Genomic DNA, 19,012 nt, shown 5'->3' on the forward strand with positions numbered 1-19,012 from the left:
ATGTGACTGTTCAGAGTTTAACTCCAACTTCAATAGGGCCATTGCAACATTCTGGTCACAGGAGACTAGATTCAGACACAGTTGGCCAACAAGGAGTATGGCAGTCAAGGTCCTATATCATGAACTGAGATGACCATGTCTTTTGGGCCAAGGGAAAATGCTGGCTGTTTCTAGTAGTTGAATCTAGAAGTAACTTGAGGGCATTCTGGGTGGGAGAACTGAGGGAGAAGAAACATGGGGAAAATTGGAACAATGGAAAATGAGGAGGATATAAGCAAATTCCCGAGTTACATCTTAAAGGTCAAATAGCATAATAAGCTCTAGGCTAGGACTATTTGGGCTTGAATCCTGGTTTGGCCACCTGTGATCCAGGCTAAATTACGTTCTATAGTTTAGTTTCCTTGTCTGTGAACATGTTAGTAATAATCACTACCTTAAAAGCTTTCTGTAAGGCACATACTAAATACTAGCTCAATATTAGCTGTAGTCATCATTGTTCACACTTTCATCATCATTGCTGTCACACACAGTGATGATGTTCAGAGGTGTATGGAGATATATGTGTGATTCTAATCTAGAATAGGCATCAATAAATTGAGACCTGCAGTCGGAGAGCATGCAGAAGACAGCGTATGACGAAAATAATCAGATTAAGTAAAGATGGCCAAGGTATCCTACAGCCAGGCTTTCTTAAGAATCCTTTCCCTAAAGGACCAGTCACAGTGAACTATGACGTAGGCACTCTGATGACACTGAACAATCCTGTAGAAATGTTTCTTTTTAAGCTCTCTAAAAGCAAGGTTAATATGTGGACAAATATTGTTATCTCTGCTTTTGCCAGTGATGACACATCTTGTAGCTGGTTAATGGCTGTTTTTACAACATACCATTAAGACATTTTTCCTACAGTTTTTTTTTTTTTCCATGCAGTGGTTGGGGCTTGAAGAAGCAAAGAAGAAGAGAAGATGCCTCTAAATAGCTTTTTTTTTTTGTCTTTTTGCAATCATGCTGATTTCTATAGCCTGAGGTCTCTACTCCCACACATTCTGATGATGGGTAAATTAGTGTAGTAATAACTTAGACCAGCATTAATCTGTGCCTTTTTTTTTTTTACTTCATGTACCTCTTCAAAAACCTTAGGACACCTATAAACAATAATTTTTAACTATTTTGAAGGGTTTAAAATGCCATTTGAAAATCTACTGAAAGTTGGAGTGTGTTCCCAGAAAGATAAACATTCCCACATATAAAGAGAAAATGTTACACACAATTTCATAGGGTTCAAGGATCCAGGTTAAACATCTCTACTGTAAGCACAAGTAGCCCATTGGCCAACCTGGAACTACAGAGGTAATGCAGAAAATGTAGGTTAGCAAGGTCCCTGATCTCTGGGGCACAAATATCTTTGAAGGCAAAAGGCAGAACAGAAATGTTTTTATTTTTGAATTTTTGATAGGAAGTTGAATAACTGTCTTTCTCTTGGTTTATGTCATTATAGGATAGCTTCGTTATTAAAAATGCTGTGGACTTAGAGAATAAGATTACCATCACAGCCTAAGATACGTAAGACAGATCCCAGAGAGAGAAGCTGGTTAGATCTTCAAGTCCGTGAATGACACCAGGTGAGAATGATTGAAAGTGTCTGAACATCTAGTTCAAATCATTCATTGAACAGACCTTTTATTTTACATCTGTGCCAAACAAAGTTAATTTCTAAGGTCACAAAGCTAGCTGGTGGCAGAGCCAACCACTCTGTCCTAACAACTAGGCCGGGATTTTGTGACTATGTTACTCCACAAAAATTTGTCATAGGGAAATAAAATTCACAGTCCGCCAAATCTTACCTTTGTTTAGAGCTATGCACTGACAAAAGAAAGGTATAGGTCATTTGGCATTTTGAAAGAGATAAATAAGGAATATAAATTGAAAGCAAGATTTCAAGACGTGGCAATGTTGCTGTAAAACCATTTAACCTAATAGAACTTAATCTAATATGGTTTTTCCACCGACCTTGACTATAATGTACTTCTCCTCAATTCTGTTGGAGTACTTTTGCCCAATTTGGTGTTCCACGGAACGCTTTTCTCCCAAGATACTTAATGAACAAAAGATTTTGGGAAATGTTCTATGTTTTAGTCTCTGACGTGTTAAAAAGCACATAAGAACCTTCAAGGCTCTGGGAAGTCCTGCAGTAAAACATAACAGTGAAAATCTTGTTTGGCTTTGTCTGTATTTCCCAAAGTCAATGTATCTCACAATACTCCTTTTTTGTTTGTTTGTTTTTTGGGAAGGAGGTAACTAGGTCTATTTATTTACTTATTATTAGTTTTTTTTTTTAATGGAGGTACCCAGGATTGAACCCAGGAACTTGTACATGCTAAGCACACACTCTACCCCTGAGCCATACCCACCCCCACCCACACCACTTCTTTAATACAACACTTGTTAAAATCCCGCACAGTGGATGTTCTACGGCACATACTATAAAGAATCCTGCTGTAGCTTTACAAGTCTTCAGTCTAAGCTCCCATTTTCCAATGATTGTTGGAAGTGCAGAGCAACTATTTTATGAAAGCCTGCTGCCTTGGCATACCATCCTTTCCAATTGAGTTATATAAACAATGCTAACTAAAACCACCTCTGTTTCTGTTTCAAGCTTTTCTCTTTCCATTACACTGGCTTTATGTCCTGCCTTCTTAACTCTCTTCACATCCATCAACCTACTATTTCCATTTCAGAAATATATTGTATGGAAATAATCATATTTAATTTATTTGATAATGAAAAGTTGGAAACAACATAATCTCGTATATTAGTGAGATGGATAAGTAAATTATCCATATAATGTTAGACAACTATCAAAGATCACATTTTTCTTTTTTTTAATTGAAGTATAATTGATTTATGTATTGTTAGTTTCAGGTGTACAGCATAGTGATTCAGTTATTTTTTCTGGTTATATTCCGTTATACATTATTACAAGGTATTGACTATAATTCCCTGTGCTATACAGTAAATCCTTATTACTTACCTATTTCATCTGTTTGTATCTGTTAATCCTGTGCTCCTAATTTGTTCCTTCCCCCTTCCTCTTCCCTTTGGTAGCCATAAGTTTGTTTCCTATGTCTGTGAGTCTGCTTCTGTTTTGTATATAGATACATTTGTATTTTTTTTTTAGATTCTACATATAAGTGATATATAGTATTTGTCTCTCTCTGGCTGACTTACTTCAGTAAGTATAAATTCTCTAGGTCCATCCCTGTTGCTGTAAATGGCAATATTTCATTTCTTTTTTTAATGGCTGAGTGATATTTTATTGTGTGTGTGTGTGTGTGTGTGTGTGTATATATGTGTGTGTGTGTGTGGCATCTTCTTAAGCCAATCATCTATTGATTGGAACCTGGGTTGTTTTCATGTCTTGGCTATTGTAAATAATGCTGCTATGAACATCGGGGTGCACATATCTTCTCAGATTAGAATTTTTGTTTTTTCTGGATGTATAACCAGGAGTGGGATTGCTGGATCATATGGTAAGTCTATTTTTAGTTTTTTAAGGAATCTCCATACCGTTTTCCAGAGCGGCTGCACCGATTTATAGTTCCACCAACAGTGTATGGGGGTTTCCCTTTCTCCCTACCCTGTTCAGCATCTATTATTTGTAAACTTTTTGATGACGGCCATTCTGACTGGTGTGAGGTGATACCTCCTTGTGGTTTTGATTTGCATCTCTTTAATAATTAGCAATGTTGAGCATCTTTTCATGTGCCTGTTGGCCGGCTAAAGATCACATTTCTCAAAGGCCATTTAATCTTGTTGAAAAGTCCATGTAATGTTTTTAGTGACATAAATAAGATAAAGCATTATATTGAGAGCATCATTCCAATTTTGTTATATATATGTGATTTTTACCCAGTACACACACAGACACACATGTATACACTATACATACATATCAAAACTTGAAGGAAATAACTTAACATGTTCAGGCATTTATTTCTGAGAAGACTGAAATTTTTTCTTTATACTTTTAAGTATCTAAGAGTTTTTTCAACAAATATGTTCTTTTTAAAACAACAACAAAAATACTATTAAATCTTTGGCTCAAACTGGAATAGAACAGGTGTTCAATATGGGCTCACTTAATCCTTATACATATGTCAATCAAACAGAGATTACCAAGTAGTTTTGTTTCCTTTACCTCCAAATTAGTGTTCTTATTTCCTCTAATTCAGCTGCCGTGAACGTGTTAAGACTCCTTCCCTGGAATTGTTTTAGATTATTTTTATTTTTTACAAACTAAGCTTTTTAAACTAAGATGTTCTTACAAACTGATTTTGTTAAGGCTGTTTACACTTAAAATTTATATTGCTTTCTTCAGAATATGATTTTTATAGGTAATACAAAATAATATATATGCAAATCTGTACAGTGAGTTCTCCACATAGAAGCTAACCTTGAAATAAAAGGATGAAATGGATTTTAAATTCTAACACTCATGACTTCTGAATTGCTGAGCATTTGTATAGCCGTTTTTCCTTTGACTGTAGTCATGATAATATTTATGGCAGAAAGAATATGTCAGAGGTATTTAAAGGAATAGGAGGCAGTTTGTGAGATCATAAAAGCAGTTTTTTTTTTAATAAAGAGGTTTTACTGCCTGCAAGAACAAAACTTAATAGCTTTTTAAGGAAGATAATATAATCAAACTCACTATAATGTATTGTCTTAAATGTCTTGTGTAATATATGAAGAAAGAGAAAAATGTGAACAGTAATCATGAAAATAAACCAACCAAAAGAAACAGATCCCAGATGACTTAGTTGTTGAAATTAGAGATACTGATTTTGAATTAGCTATTATAAATATATTTAAGAATTTAAAAGAAAAGATGTCTTTAGGAAATGTAGAGTAGTAAATCTCATCAGAAAAATGGAAACTATGAAAACCAAATAGAATTCTAGAACTAACAAGTATACTATCTAAAATTTAAAAATTGATCGGATTATATTAATAGTAGATTGGATACTGAAAAAAAAAGTCAGTGAACTTAAAGATAGAAAAATAGAAATTATCCAACCTGAAGAACAGGGACAAAAAAGATTTTTAAAAAATGGTATATTCTTAATGAGTCATGGGACCATATAAACCAGTCTAATAAAAGTGTAATTAAAGTCACAGAAGTAGAAATACTGAATAAAGCAGAAAAATATATCTGAAAAATTAATGACCTAAAATTTCCCAAATTTGTTAAAAACAATGACAACAACAAAAACAATGAATCCACAAGCACATCATGGTCAATTGCTGAAAAGCAAAAATCAAATGAAAGTAAATGAAATGAAAAACTTATTTCAGTTCTCCAAACTTAAATATCTCTATTCTCAACACAATTTCCTATTTTTTTTTATTGAGTTATAGTCAGTTTACAATGTGTGTCAATTTCTGGTGTACAGCATAATTTTTCAGTCATATATGAATATACATATGTTCGTTTTCATACTCTTTTCACCATGAGCTACTACAAGATCTTGTATATATTTCCCTATGCTATACAGTATAAGCTTGTTTATCTATTCTATATATACCTGTCAGTATCTATAAATCTTGAACTCCCAGTCTGTCCTTTCCCACCCCCTTCCTCTGGCAACCACAAGTGTGTATTCTATGTCTGTGAGTCTGTTTCTGTTTTATGTTTAAGTTCATTTGTCTTCTTTTTTTTCCTTTAGATTCCACATATGAGGGATATCATATGGTATTTTTCTTTCTCTTTCTGGCTTACTTCACTTAGAATGACATTCTCCAGGGCCATCCATGTTGCTGCAAATGGCATTATGTTGTCATCTTTTATGGCTGAGTAGTATTCCATTGTATAAATATACCACATCTTCTTTATCCAGTCATCTGTCGATGGACATTTAGGTTGTTTCCATGTCTTGGCTATTGTAAACAGTGCTGCTATGAACATTAGGGTGCAGGTGTCTTTTTGAATTAGGGTTCCTTCTGGATATATGCCCAGGAGTGAATTTTCTATTTTTAGAATTACTCTAGGGAGCCTATATGAGAAATCCTTGATAAACGTGATAATTTAAACAGCCAGGAAAGTAAAGAGCCTGAACTCAAATCAAAACTTGCCAAACTTCAAATCTAATTCCCTTATATATTATTATATTTTAGAAGGTAAGAAGATCATCTGTTTTTTTTTTTTTTCATTTTAGGATTTAAGATGACAGATTAGACTTAGAAAAAGAAAGGGGGGATTGGCTGTTTTTCCTCTGAGGTTTTTAAACTGTTGGTTGATATTGGTCCAAACACTGCCACCACCTCCTCCAGACCATAAACTCCACGCAAGTAAGGGATAGGTTTTTCTAATGTGCTCAGGGGTGTATTTATAGGACCTAGAAAGAATGACTGGTATACAGTAGGTACTCAATGTATAAATGAAAGAATGAGATCAAAATGAAATCAAATGTTTCCATGTGCTGGTTTACATATTTGGCATTCGTTTTGTTAACAAGTCAGACATAATGTTTTCAGGTGTTACTGTGAGCTGTTGTAATGAACATCTTAATGCAGTCCATACTAGATAATAAGCCTATTGGCCTAAGTTCAGAATTTTAAATAGGTCAGTAACTGTTGTTGCATTCACTACTTACCTAGATATTATTTTACCTGGAAGGAAAAAAAAATTGACCATCAAGTCCCTAGATTACACTGTTACCTTATATTCCATTGATCTCTTCTTGCTGGGGCAGTTTTTCCACAATTTATGTTTCACTTCATGTTAGGTCCTAAGAAGTCTGTAAGGTGACTTATCCTACCCAAGTTCATTAACATTCTTATTGGTGCACTAATAATTATGTGCATTGTTTCAAAATTCAGTGAATTATATTATCAGTCAGAGTCTAACCAGGAAAACAGAAATTGCTTTAAGATTTTTCAATAGAGTGAAGTGAATTCAGGAAAGTTATTACAAAGGTAATGGAATATCTGAGAACCACAGAGCGGATGGTAAAGTAATACAAAGTTAAACAGCAGAAAACCGCTACCATCTGTAGGCTGGAAAGATGAAACATGTAGCAGTATTATTGCCTAGAGGGTTGTCAGACGGAAGGCGGAATTAACAAACCCGTCAAGCAAGGGAACCAATGACCTGGAGCAGCAGAGGAGAGGCCACTGCTGAGAAGCTGCCTCCCTAGAGAGGCAGGAGGAGAAATGCCCTGGCTTCTCTATCTCCTTCCAGTGTCTTGCTTTGTTAAAACTCAGCCAGAAGACAGCTGATACAGGATCCTGGGAAACAGACTGCAGGGCTCAGTCTCCCCATCTCACAGAGAGCTGAACTGAAGGAGGATAAGGATGGAGCCAACATGCCCAAGCTCCCAGCTACAGGTGTATCGAGTGTTTCCAGAATTTAAAGCACTTTCTCTAAGGTTCTATGGAGTTTCAACAGTTTGATGCCACATCTCAATGGTTCTACAATTCCAATCACTTACTTTTTGGTTGGGGGCAACTTTACACTGACTATTAGAAACTAGAAAAATCTTTCAAAAATAGAAATCACCTGATGCAGTTCTTGCTCATGCCATCGTGGATTTTTAGATACATAACTGAAGGATTACGATAAAATGACTTTTGTGTGTTCCCTTTTCCAAGTTTATGAGGCACAAAAAGCTTATCTTCCTGCTAGCATAGGGCTACTGTTGTAGTAGTTTCTTAATCTGAAAAATATAATGGAAAGGAAACATAACATTTTGTGAAAGCTATTTAAGCTTGCATTGCTACAGGACTAACTCAAAAAGATTCCTTAAGATTCAGAAAGTCAAGAAAACCCAAGAGGACCTTAAATGCTTGAAACCTTATCTCTGCTATTGCAGATCGTGTCATTGGATACTCCAGAAAATGAATATGTCTTGAAGTGGATGGAGTGTGTGATTAAATCCCTGAGTAGCGTGAGTATGACATAATAATGCTTGACGAGTGTTGAAGAGTTTAAATAGAAAGCAAGGAAGAAAATGGTTTCCTGCAGCATAAGGAGTTCGAACTCAAAGTACCAAAATGGAATTGGCAAATGGAAACATTTGAATGACTTTCTAGAAGTATTTCCTAATGGAGTCATAAGTGAGGTCAGTGGAATTAGTTTTCCAGAGGGAAGTGATTGGAGCAGAGGTTTTTGAAGTAAACAAAAGAAAAAGCATCTGAAAATACACCACAGGAGATATACCTCTGGAGTCAGTTATTATTAACTCTTTTCTTTAGTTCGAGCATTAGAAATGTCAGTGTTGCATCTGAATGCTGCTGGTCAATGAAAGATAGGCACACGCACTATCTTGTTCAATTCTCAGATGAGAAACTAGCGTTCAGAGAGATTACAAATGGCTTGTTCAGAGTGCACACGTGGTAAGGGTCAGAGCTGAATCTTCAACCCAGGCTCTCATCCAACCTTCCATACTTTCTCTACTGTAGTGCAGAGCCTTGGGATCAGGAAGAGTCACAACAATTAGAAGCTATGGTTGATACCGAAAGAGAACCATATTCTTGGACTTCATGTAGACTTATCTACAAGAAAAGGAAAATACAGCCCCTTTCTAAGCATCTAGGGAAGCATAACAAGCAGAGTTCTTGGCTTTAGAGAACAAAATACACTTGGGTAGTTTAGACAGAAAGGGATTTATTACAGAGCATAAAGTAGCTTACAGAGCATATCAGAGGCTAGAGAACTAAATAGTCCTGCTACAAGAATTTGTGGGATCTGGGGCAAGAGTTCAAGAAGATACCCACATAACATGTCTAAATACTTAAAATTTAGACATACGCTTCAAACTTAAATTAAATATATGCTGTGTTCACACCTTGGGAAATTTACCTTTGAAATGACCCGAAAAGTCAAGATTAACTCGAATTCTCAGACTCCTTGGGGTTCCTCACCAAAGCACAGTGGCATGGGGAAAGCATGATCTCAGCCCCCAGCCCAGGCTCTCAGTCCTTCTCTTCCCATCTCTGACTCCATGGGCTACAAGAGACACTCGTCTGCATATGTGTGGATGCTAGAGCCCACAGGTCCAAGATCTATCTATACCCCTGGCAACAAGCCACTCTGCGGCCACTCTCAGATCTAAAGGTGTCCACATGGGTAGTGTGGTACACTTTCAGAAGAATGGCCTCAGGAAAGAGTCCCACAAAGATCCTGGAAGAAAGCTCAGGGCTCTTTGGGTAAGGAATTCAGGTCCATGTTCCTGGGGCACAGTCTGGGGCTAGAACTCCAGTTAAGTGTGTCCGGTTGGCCCTACATACTTCTCACTCTGCGTTTGGGAGGCAGTGGCCGGAGTAAGAGCCTCTAAAGTGTTGGTCCCAGAATAGGAGCCCCTCTTGCCTGGATCTAAGGGCAGAACCTGCTCACTAAGGAACAGTGTAGCCTGATGAATTGCTCAACCATACCAGGGACTTGCTAAGAGAAATTCGACTGCCTCAGATACCTGTTGATCTATAACTTTGATGCAAGATCCGGGCCTGTAGAACCTTCTTCACAATGCCTTAGAAGAACCAAACACTTCTGCAGTTGTGTCTGCCAGAAGGCCCAGTCTCTTCATATAAGACTGCTATCTCACAGTGCTGAGTTCTGCATTTCAAGTCTTGTGTGGTATATCTGCTTGGTGGAACCTAAGTCCATGTGGAAACTTAGCTGCAAATGTAGTTTGGCCTTTACAGCTTCCATTACTCAGGAAAACATATTAGAAGTAGATTGAGTGACCACAGGAGACCAAACTTTCTTGCAGCATCTTTGGAAAAATCCATATATTGATACAAGTGATAGAAATAGAAATGACTTGGATACATATTGCTTTTTATCCCTTCATGGTAAAACCACCATTATGGATTTATTAGTAGTGGCTATTTGAAGCACCCTGCTGTAAAGGATTTGGAGGCTTTTCCTCAGGACTCAGTGAGAAAAAGCACTTCTATATTTTCAATATCCACCATGGTTATGGGAGGGACCGGTGCGACACTCATGCCATTTTTGGAAACAGGATTGTCTTAGATATGTAAGTAGGCATGGAGTTGGGCTTTGTTAAATGAATGAATAAACTATAAATAAGCAAATTATAGATAGTACCTTAGGCAGGAATTAAAATGATTCTGAGTGTTTCCACCTCATAATCCTAATCCATTTAATTTTATCTGTTACCACAGTGAGTTTGAGAAGAAAACAGATACAGTAAAGGGGGACAAAAGGAGGTGACATTTGAAGAAGTTAAGGAGGCAGAAGAGGTTTCTCACGTAATTGAAGGAGAGTAAAATGACAAATATAGAGCAGGGGGTCCAGAGTCTCTTGCCCTCTTCCCATTCCCCTGTTAGCTAAAGTATTATGACCTGCTGTGAAAAACAAACCCCCAGATTTTGTGGTTTCACATGATAGAAATTTATTCTTTTCCCCACAGTAATCTGATGCAGGTGCTTCTTGTCAGTGGGGGGAAGGTGGCTCAGGCTGATGAAGGCTTTAACTTCAAACATGAGCTGTAACATTGCCGCGGGCATCAACATGGAGAACACAGACGGAAGAAGGAAGTGGGAGAAAAAAGGCTTTTTAACCACGTTAATTCAAGAAGTGACACACCATATTTTTGTTCATATTTCTTTGGTGAGAACTTGTTATTTGGCCCCACCTGGATGCAAGGGTGAAGCTGGGACACATGTCTGGGCAGCTGCTTCCCAGCAATGGCTCTGCATCCGTCCTACTCGAAGTATGGTCCGTGGACCAGCAACGTCAGAATCGCCTAGGGGCTTGTGAGAATGGCACATTCTTTTTTTTTTTTTTTTAATTTAAAAATGCTTTATTGCTAAAACAATGCCGACCATCATCTGAGCCTTCAGCAGGATGTAATCTTTTTGTAATAGTCGCATCAAAGATCACTCATCGCAGATCACCACAACAAATAGAATAATAATAGAAAAGTTTGAAATATTGCAGGAATTACCGAGAATTACCAAAACATGACAGAGCTGTGAGGTGAGCAAATGCTGTTGGAGAAATGGTCCTGATAGACCTGCTTGGGCAGGGTTGCCACAAACCTTCAATCTGTAAAAAATGTAGACTCTGGGAAGTGCGGTAAAGCAAAGCACAAAACGAGGCGTGCCTGTATGAAAAGAAAGGCACGTTCTTGGGCTCCACCCAGGATCTCTGAATTAGGACGGTTGGGGCTGGGGCACAGGAAGCTGTGTTTTAATAAACCCTCCACAGGGTTCTTACGTATGCTCAAGTGTGAAGACCCCTGATCTCTGGTGGACAGCTTGTCTTTTTTTACCCAACTGCCTCCAGTGACCACAATCCAGTGCATCAATATTGGAAGCCCCTCTGCAGGACGGTTGTACTTCCTACTCCCTTAAAAGTCGTCAGGGGAGGGGAGGGTCTACCTCACTGGTAAAGTGCATGCTTAGCATGCACAAGGTCCTGGGTTCAGTCCCCAATACCTCCATTGAAAATTTTTTTAATTAATTTAAAAAAAAAATTAAATAAAATTTTTTAAAAATCGTAATTACCTCCCTCCCCCAAAAATGTCATCCAGGTAGAGGTCCTAGAAGTCAACACATGCTTTACTACTTCCTCTCCTTCCTTCTGTCACTATAAACTGCAATGACCAGATAACAGCTGGTTTGTTAGCCGAGATCCTAGGGTGAGGAGAGCAGGCAACATAGAGCAGAGCCCCAGCTGACCCACCGTGGACGTGGACATGTGTCATGAGAAAGAAAGAGACCTTTGTTGTTTTAAGCTTTGAACTGTGGAAGTTGTTCACTATAGCATTATCTTGTCTGAAACACCCCCTTTCTCCGACCTATAGCACTGCCCATGAGTCTTTATGAATGACCTTGCAAACCTTTTCTCTGTGGGGTTCTTTCCTCCTTCACACTGTGCTAAAAAATTTGGCATGCTGTCCCCAAGTGGATGGTGATTCCTGGTGTTTGTACACTTATCTTTTGTCTTCTTTTATTCCTTTTCACTCTCACTTCAATATTGATGGTGTCTAGAAACCTTGACCATTAGTACAGCATTCTTATCTCTAGTTTGCTCTGGCTTTGGTGACCCTGATTTTTCCATTGTTAATGTTTGTGAAAAGTCTCATGCAAAATCTTATTTCTGTAGGTTCTTGCTCCATCTTCTAGGTCCCAGTCAATCTGTTGTCTTTCTCTTCAAGGTTCAAGTGATGTGATTTCTTGAGATTCTGACTCAAGGGATTCAAAGATAAATTGAATCACAAAATGCTAGAGGGATGTCTTCTTAAGTGGTCTGCTAAAATCAGATTTAAACTTGATCAGCACATACACTAAAATATATTGGTTATGACTGGCAGCAGGCAGGGGCATAGATAACTCTGGAGTCATATATTTGGGGCTGGGGTAGCAATGTGTGATTCTATTTTGGGGGTGGTGGCAGCACATTTACCTAATTTTGTTAAGCTTAGGGCAGTATTAGCATAATGACATTGTGCTTCCTGAATGTGTCTCCCTGGTCAGTGAGGGGCAGGTAGTTTGAGATTGAAATTAGGACATAACCAATGTACAGTAAAATGTTAACTTTCCATCTAGAATATTAAGGAAATGAGTTGTTCTGGTTACAAGGTTCATATGTATAAAAATAGGTTCATTTAAACTATTTTTGGTGAACATCTTTGAAAATGTATATATATTTCCTTGCTTTATTAAATAGAACATTCTAATTCGATCTTGTCTTTCTGACTCAATCATAAATTATTCTAACAGGCTGTAATAGAGCCTGTTGAGTGCAGAGCTCTATATTAGGGTTCTGGTATCAACTTTTCAGAGTTTTTCCATCTTCATCAACTCTTGGGCTGCCAGCTGTCACTTTTTCATGCTGCCAGTGTGTGTCTCCCTGGTGACCTGCTGCCTCCAGGATACCTTGAACTGGGAAAGTAGAACATCATCTCTCTAAAGTTTTGCCTAAAATATAAGTAAATTGACTCCAAATGTGAGCCCAGGAACATTCCTGTGTGAATGAAGTGCATGGGCTTTATCCCATCACCTTAGCCTGATCGGTTGGCGAGACGATGGCGGAGGGAGGCGAAGCAGGAGGAAGGAAGGGGGAGGGAAGGAAGGAAGGGAAGGGAAAGGGGGAAAGGGAAAGGAACAAGGAAAGGAAGGAAGGAAAGGAAAGGAAAGGAAAGGAAAAGGAAGGAAGGAAGGAGGAAGGAGGACTTTCTTTCTTCTTTCTTTCTTTCTTTCTCTTCTTTCTTTCTTTCTTCTTTCTTTCTTCTTTTTTTTTTCTTTCTTTCTTTCTTTCTTCTTTATTTCTTCTTTCTTTCTTCTTTCTTTTTTTTCTTCTTTTTCTTCTCTCTCTTCTCTCTCTCTCTCCCCCTCTCTCCCTCCCTCCTTTCTTTTTCTTTTTCTTTCCTTCCTCCCTCTCTCTATTTCAGGAAACTGAGTGAAGGTTTATTTTGTTTGTTTGCTTGCTTATTTGTTTGTTTGTTCTTAAATCAGCTCTATTTTGAATGTGGATTACAAAATATTGACTACAGGTGCGATGTCATAGCTACATGGGACTAATGAGAAATCTCATCATGGATCTCTACATTTTTAGGGCCCTTTATGCTATTCTGAGTGTTCTCCCTACTGGCATTTACATCTGTCGTTTTGGTATGATGCTAATATTGCATCATTTTTTGTAGTCACAGTGGTTATAAAGTTTTCTAAACTAATCTTGCTAATAAAAATAACTTAGTCTTACAGAGAAGGAGTGAAAATGTCTAACCTGTTGCTTGTTTTATTCTTTCTAAACATTTGCCCTTTCTTTTTCTAGGCTGCATGATCTTGTGAAAAAGAACTAAAATCATCACCTCTTGCTTTGCCTACAGGTACCCAAAGTGAGCAACTACTGTAGGCCCCTCCCTCCTATTTGGTCCTCTGCATGGAGGATAAGATGGGGTAAAAGTGTAGGGAAGGTACATAACTGTAACAAAGAAGGTGGTAGGAATACAAGAGAGGCATAAGGTCAGTGCAACAATTAGGATTTTGTAGACATAATTCCTTCTAAAAGGCTCTTCAAAGCTCTCTCTTTGTTGTCGGTTATAGAACTTTATATTCCATGAGCACCTGGATTGTTGAAATGTGTGTGATGGTAAAGGAATTGACCCTGGCCAACCTGTGCCTCAAATGGGCTTGCTTAGTGCTGGGAGAAAACCATTTGGCCACACACAGAACAAGAGATGTGGCCCTTTCAATTCTTCCCCTGACAGATGTCGAAGGTATGACTTATCACATTAGACCAAGACCTTTTGTGTGGTTGGGATTACACTGAACATTCCAGACCTCTTCTGGACTTTTTTTCCTCTGTGTTGAGCCACAGTCTGTGGGTCTACTGCAGGGATGTGGGGAGAGCAGAAAACATACGTTTACAGTTACTTGAGTAGCCTTGGAGGGTTGTAGATGGCCTGTCAGAGCTATAAAACCTGGGCATGGAGACTCAGAAACCAGTGAGGGCTACCTGGCTGGGGATGGGAGCATGAGGGGCCATGCTGAGCATGGAAGGAAACCATCATTAAATGAAAACCACTCATTGTTTCCATGTGATAGCATTGCTGCTGGTAGACTTGGCCTCTGGGGCTGTCTTCTGTGCTCTAGGCCCTACTAGAAGACTGAAGGGGCAGGCGGGCTACAGGAGCAGTTTAACCTACTGGGACTGGTTTCATGGAGTATGAAGAGCAAGAGTTGGTTTTCTGTCCATCTGTCCATCTGTCCATCTATCCATTTATCTATTCTCTCTACACAGAAACCAGAATGTCTTCTCAAAATGCACATCTGGTCACGTGACTCTCCTCTTAACTCCTTTCTGACTTTTTCATTGGAGTGAAATTCAGACTTCTGAATGTGGCCTCCCTGTTCCTGCATAATGAGGCTCTGCCCATCTCTCTGGTGACATCTCTTATCTCTTCCTCCCATCTTCTTATATACCCTTCACTCCTGTCCACAGTAACTTGAAAGAAATCAAGCTTTTTCTTACGTCTGGGACTTTGAGGAAGTTGGGGGTTTTTTTCCTCTTGCTCTCCATCCTTAGCTTTCATGACCACTAATCCTCTGTCACTAATCATCTCCTCAGAAGGTCTCACTTTGAGGGAGTGTCTGGTCCCAGTGTCAAGGGCTCTCAGAGCACCCTCTAGCCTCCCAGCAGGCCCAGGAATAAGTGTTACTATCTTTAATACATCTCTCTTCCCACTATAATCCAAGCTCCTTAAGGGCATTAATGGTACCTATAATATCTAGCATAGACTTTGCCATATAACACGAATTCAGCAAATTGTTGCTGTAAAAAGTGTATACCAACAAGATTGGCAATATTGTTTAAAGATTGGGTTCTGTTGTTAAGCTGTCTGTATCTGTATTCCAGCATCATCATTTATTAAATGGATGACTTCGGACAATTTACTTCACCTACCTGGCCTTGGATTCCTTGTCTTTCAAATAGGAGTCATAGTGTATATTTCTTAGGATACAGTTAAATGAGAAACTACATGTCAATCATCTAGACTAGTGTCTAGCACATAGAATACACTTAGTTACGTATGGTTGTAATTGTGTCTTCTACATGCTCAGTGCTCTGGACTTGAACCTGGCATGAAATAAAAAGTTGTGTTATCAATAAGTCACTATAAGGATTGGCTTAATCCCTCTAAACCACAAAAATGACTCTGTGAGGCAAGCTGAGGACCAGCATAGACTTGGGGTTGGGGAGACATCTTGCCCTAAATCTGGCTTCAGAGCTCAGGACCTCATTTTTCCTTCTGATCAGGCATGATCTCCTTAACAAGCCCAACTCCTCCGCATTCATGAGGTCAAATCACTGCTAGAGTTTCTGTCCTGTTCCCTTGTGTCTTTATTTCTTTTCCAAGACCCTGGTACTTCTGAGAATGGGGCCTGCATTTGTCACCAACAGATCCCCCCACCCCATATCCTGATGACTAGAGTTCTGTTCCTGAAGCCCAGTCCCTGCTGGGGCCAGGCTAACCCTCGGTGCTGACCACCTGTTTGTATTACCTGTGTCTGGAGTGCTCATCACCCTGTTCTACCTGCCTGACTTTTTGACCCCCTATGACACTGCCTGCCTGCCTGGACAGCTACCCCTTTCCAGAACGGTTTGCACTTCTGATGGACTGTCAGAACTACAGCTGGATCTGCCTCCTATTGTTTACCTTACCCTATTTTATATAACAAGTCCCTCAAACTAAGACTCTATTCTCAGTTTTATCTTGCCACCACTGAAACTCCTGTTTAGAGAGTTCTTGCTATCAAAATCTATAATGTTAGAGGACATAATGCATGTCCTTAAATGACAGTTAAAGAAGGTTGAAAGTCAGAAGTGCCTTAGAACATTGGTGGAAGTTGTCTGCTTATAAAAATACTTTAAACAGGGGAATGAGGATGTTTATGTCTAGTGAAATCTATACTGTCAGTCCAAGAAAAAGTCAGACTAACAGCTTATTGGACAACAAGCAAACTGTGTCTCTGCAGGGAGCTCGTCACGGGATTCTTGACTCCCTCCCAGCCCTTATTAGGATTGGAGAAATCCTTCCATTAACACCAGAGTATGTAACTATGGGTGCGGGAAAGACTCCAATTTTCCACTCCAAAACCTTATGTGACTTGGCATCCACCTCATGGAGAATGCTCTTTTGTGCCATGCAAGGGATTATAATAGGATGACCAAATTCTTAGTCAAACCTTATAGTTTGACATGGGCAAAATAAGTGGTTTGGATATCAATTGAGGATGCAAAAGAATAAAGACACTGAGGTGGAAAAGAAAAGCAGCTCACTGCTATTTTATTTCTCTGTCTCATAGTCTGCATGGTGTTGCAGTAGTTTAATCAAAGTTGGGTGTATTTCTTTCTTTTTGGAATTAAGTATAAGGATCAATAATTGCTGATATAATCACTCAATTGACTGGAAATAACCACTCAATTTCTTTTCTCTCCTTGGAAATGTGTTAGAGGGAAGAGGGGGAATGTGTTAGAGGTGTTTCTTCTTCAACATTGTCCATTGAAGGCAAAAGGGAGAACTTTTCCCTTTCAGTCAGTAACCTGGCAGTTCTGTCTGCATGGTATAAGAAAGTAAGAAAGGGTTTTTAGTGTTAGATCGAAGTTTGAACCTCTCAGCCATTTTCTACCTGAACGATCATTCTCTGGCTGAGCCTCACCCGTAAAATGGAAGGAATGGTATCAATCTCAAAGTGTTGCTGTGAGGATTAAATTATGGAATGCATATAAAGGGTCTGGCACAGTGAATAGTACAAGTAGGGACATAATCAATGAATTCTCAGCTGTTCTTGCTAATTAGGGTCAGTGCACATGGAAGCAGGTGCACCCTGGGAAGAATGCTTTATAGTATGATTGTATTTGACCATGACTGGGAAATAGTCCTTCTTAGCAGTAAACTCCCAGAACTTGTCCACTGGCTCATTTTGGTGACCCCCTTTCCCTCTGTTTTTGCCTTTTGCCTCCACATCTGCAAAAGTCACTCCTGTTTAAATAACCTGGTTACCTTTATACTGACAATGTCAAAAACCCATGTTCATTTAATTTCTTTCTCAAATCCCATCCTATTAATTTCTTCTTGAACATATGCAGGAATTGTCATTTTCTTATTAGCATAACAATGTCCAAAGTCTTCCTACTCCTTCCTTAAGGTCCTTCTCTCAGTTTTTTTCCCCCCTCTGTCATTGGTACTATCATTTTCTTACTCATTTTTTTATTCATTTATCTTTTTTATTTATTTTTTCCATTCATTCATTCAGCAAATATGTATTGTATCTACCATTTGCTAAACCTGAATTGACACTGGGGAGCTAATAAGTATTCTAATGAGAGGTAGCATAGGTAATGTTTAAGAGTAAGACAAATAGATAAACAACAAGGACCTACTGTATAGCACAGGGAATTATATTCAATTTCTTGTAATAAGATATAATGGAAAATAATCTGAAAAGAAAAAATATATGTATGTATGTGTGTAACTAAATCGCTTTGCTGTACACCTGAAACTAATGTTGTAAATCAACTACACTTCAATTAAAAAAAAAAAAAAAAACAAAGTGTAACTGCTTTGCAGTAGACAAACCTCTGTTTGAACTCCTAAACTCCACTGTGTCCTAGCAGGCTGACCGTGGGTAAGCTACTTCAAGCTCCCAAGACTTCAGCTTCTCATCTATAAAATGGGGGTAATATCAGTTCCTGTTTTTTGGGGTTGTTGTAAAGAGTGAACAAGACAATTAATGAAGGGAAATTTCTCAGTACACTGCCTGGTGTGTAACAAACATAAACACTCAATAGATGTTAGCTTTTGTGAGGATAATAATGATGATTTTTAATTACCCAGTCCTTCGTGAAGCTTAGACTTTAGAGGGATATCACAGAAATTCCCAAAGATCCATCGAAGGTTTCTAAGCAGATTAATTACTGGGTTCTTACCATCTTTGATTCCTCATTTTTCATGCTTCCCCATCCACAGTCAGACCATAAGACTAGTTGGTTTCTCCTTTGATTATGCCTCATAGGTCAATCCTTTCTTCTCTAATCCCACTAAGAATCCCCCATTTGTCCTAAGTGTGATTTTTATTAAAGAGATATCTAATTACCAAATATAATTAAACCAGCCTTATTCCTAAGGAACGGGTGGCCTCCTTGGGCATCATCCTATAGTGAAGAGGCTGCAAATAGAATAATCACATCTCTGACCATGGTTGTTTTCAAGGTTTCAGACACTGACTTGTTGAATTTTTACACTGTAGTAGTCTCTCTGCTATTCTTATTAATGTTTGTAAGTTAGAGGTGTCTATCTGGCTGACATTTTATGGTATCATTACAAGATGAACCTGTTAATAGGGAATATTCTTCAAATTAGCCTAATTAAAGGGAGTTTTTAGTACTGAGATGGCAAATAGATTTCATCTCACATACTATCTATATCAATTTGCCTTTGCTGTGTAACATGCCACCCTGAACTTAGTATCCATTATT

At 38.5% G+C, this 19,012-nt stretch overlaps 1 protein-coding gene across 5 annotated transcripts in view; it reads left to right on the top strand.

Annotated features, from left to right (window-relative positions):
• METTL15 (methyltransferase like 15) overlaps window positions 1-19,012 on the top strand; it is a 469,830-nt gene that overhangs the window by 204,782 nt on the left and 246,036 nt on the right. For all 5 annotated transcript variants that reach the window (XR_004323122.1, XR_004323121.1, XR_004323123.1 and 2 more), the window contains exon 9: window positions 1,499-1,622. The gene's annotated coding sequence lies outside the window, so the exon portion shown is untranslated. The remainder of the gene's footprint in view (window positions 1-1,498; window positions 1,623-19,012) is intronic.

This window comes from Camelus ferus, chromosome 10 (assembly GCF_009834535.1).
Source record: "Camelus ferus isolate YT-003-E chromosome 10, BCGSAC_Cfer_1.0, whole genome shotgun sequence".
Classification (NCBI taxonomy): Eukaryota; Metazoa; Chordata; class Mammalia; order Artiodactyla; family Camelidae; genus Camelus; species Camelus ferus.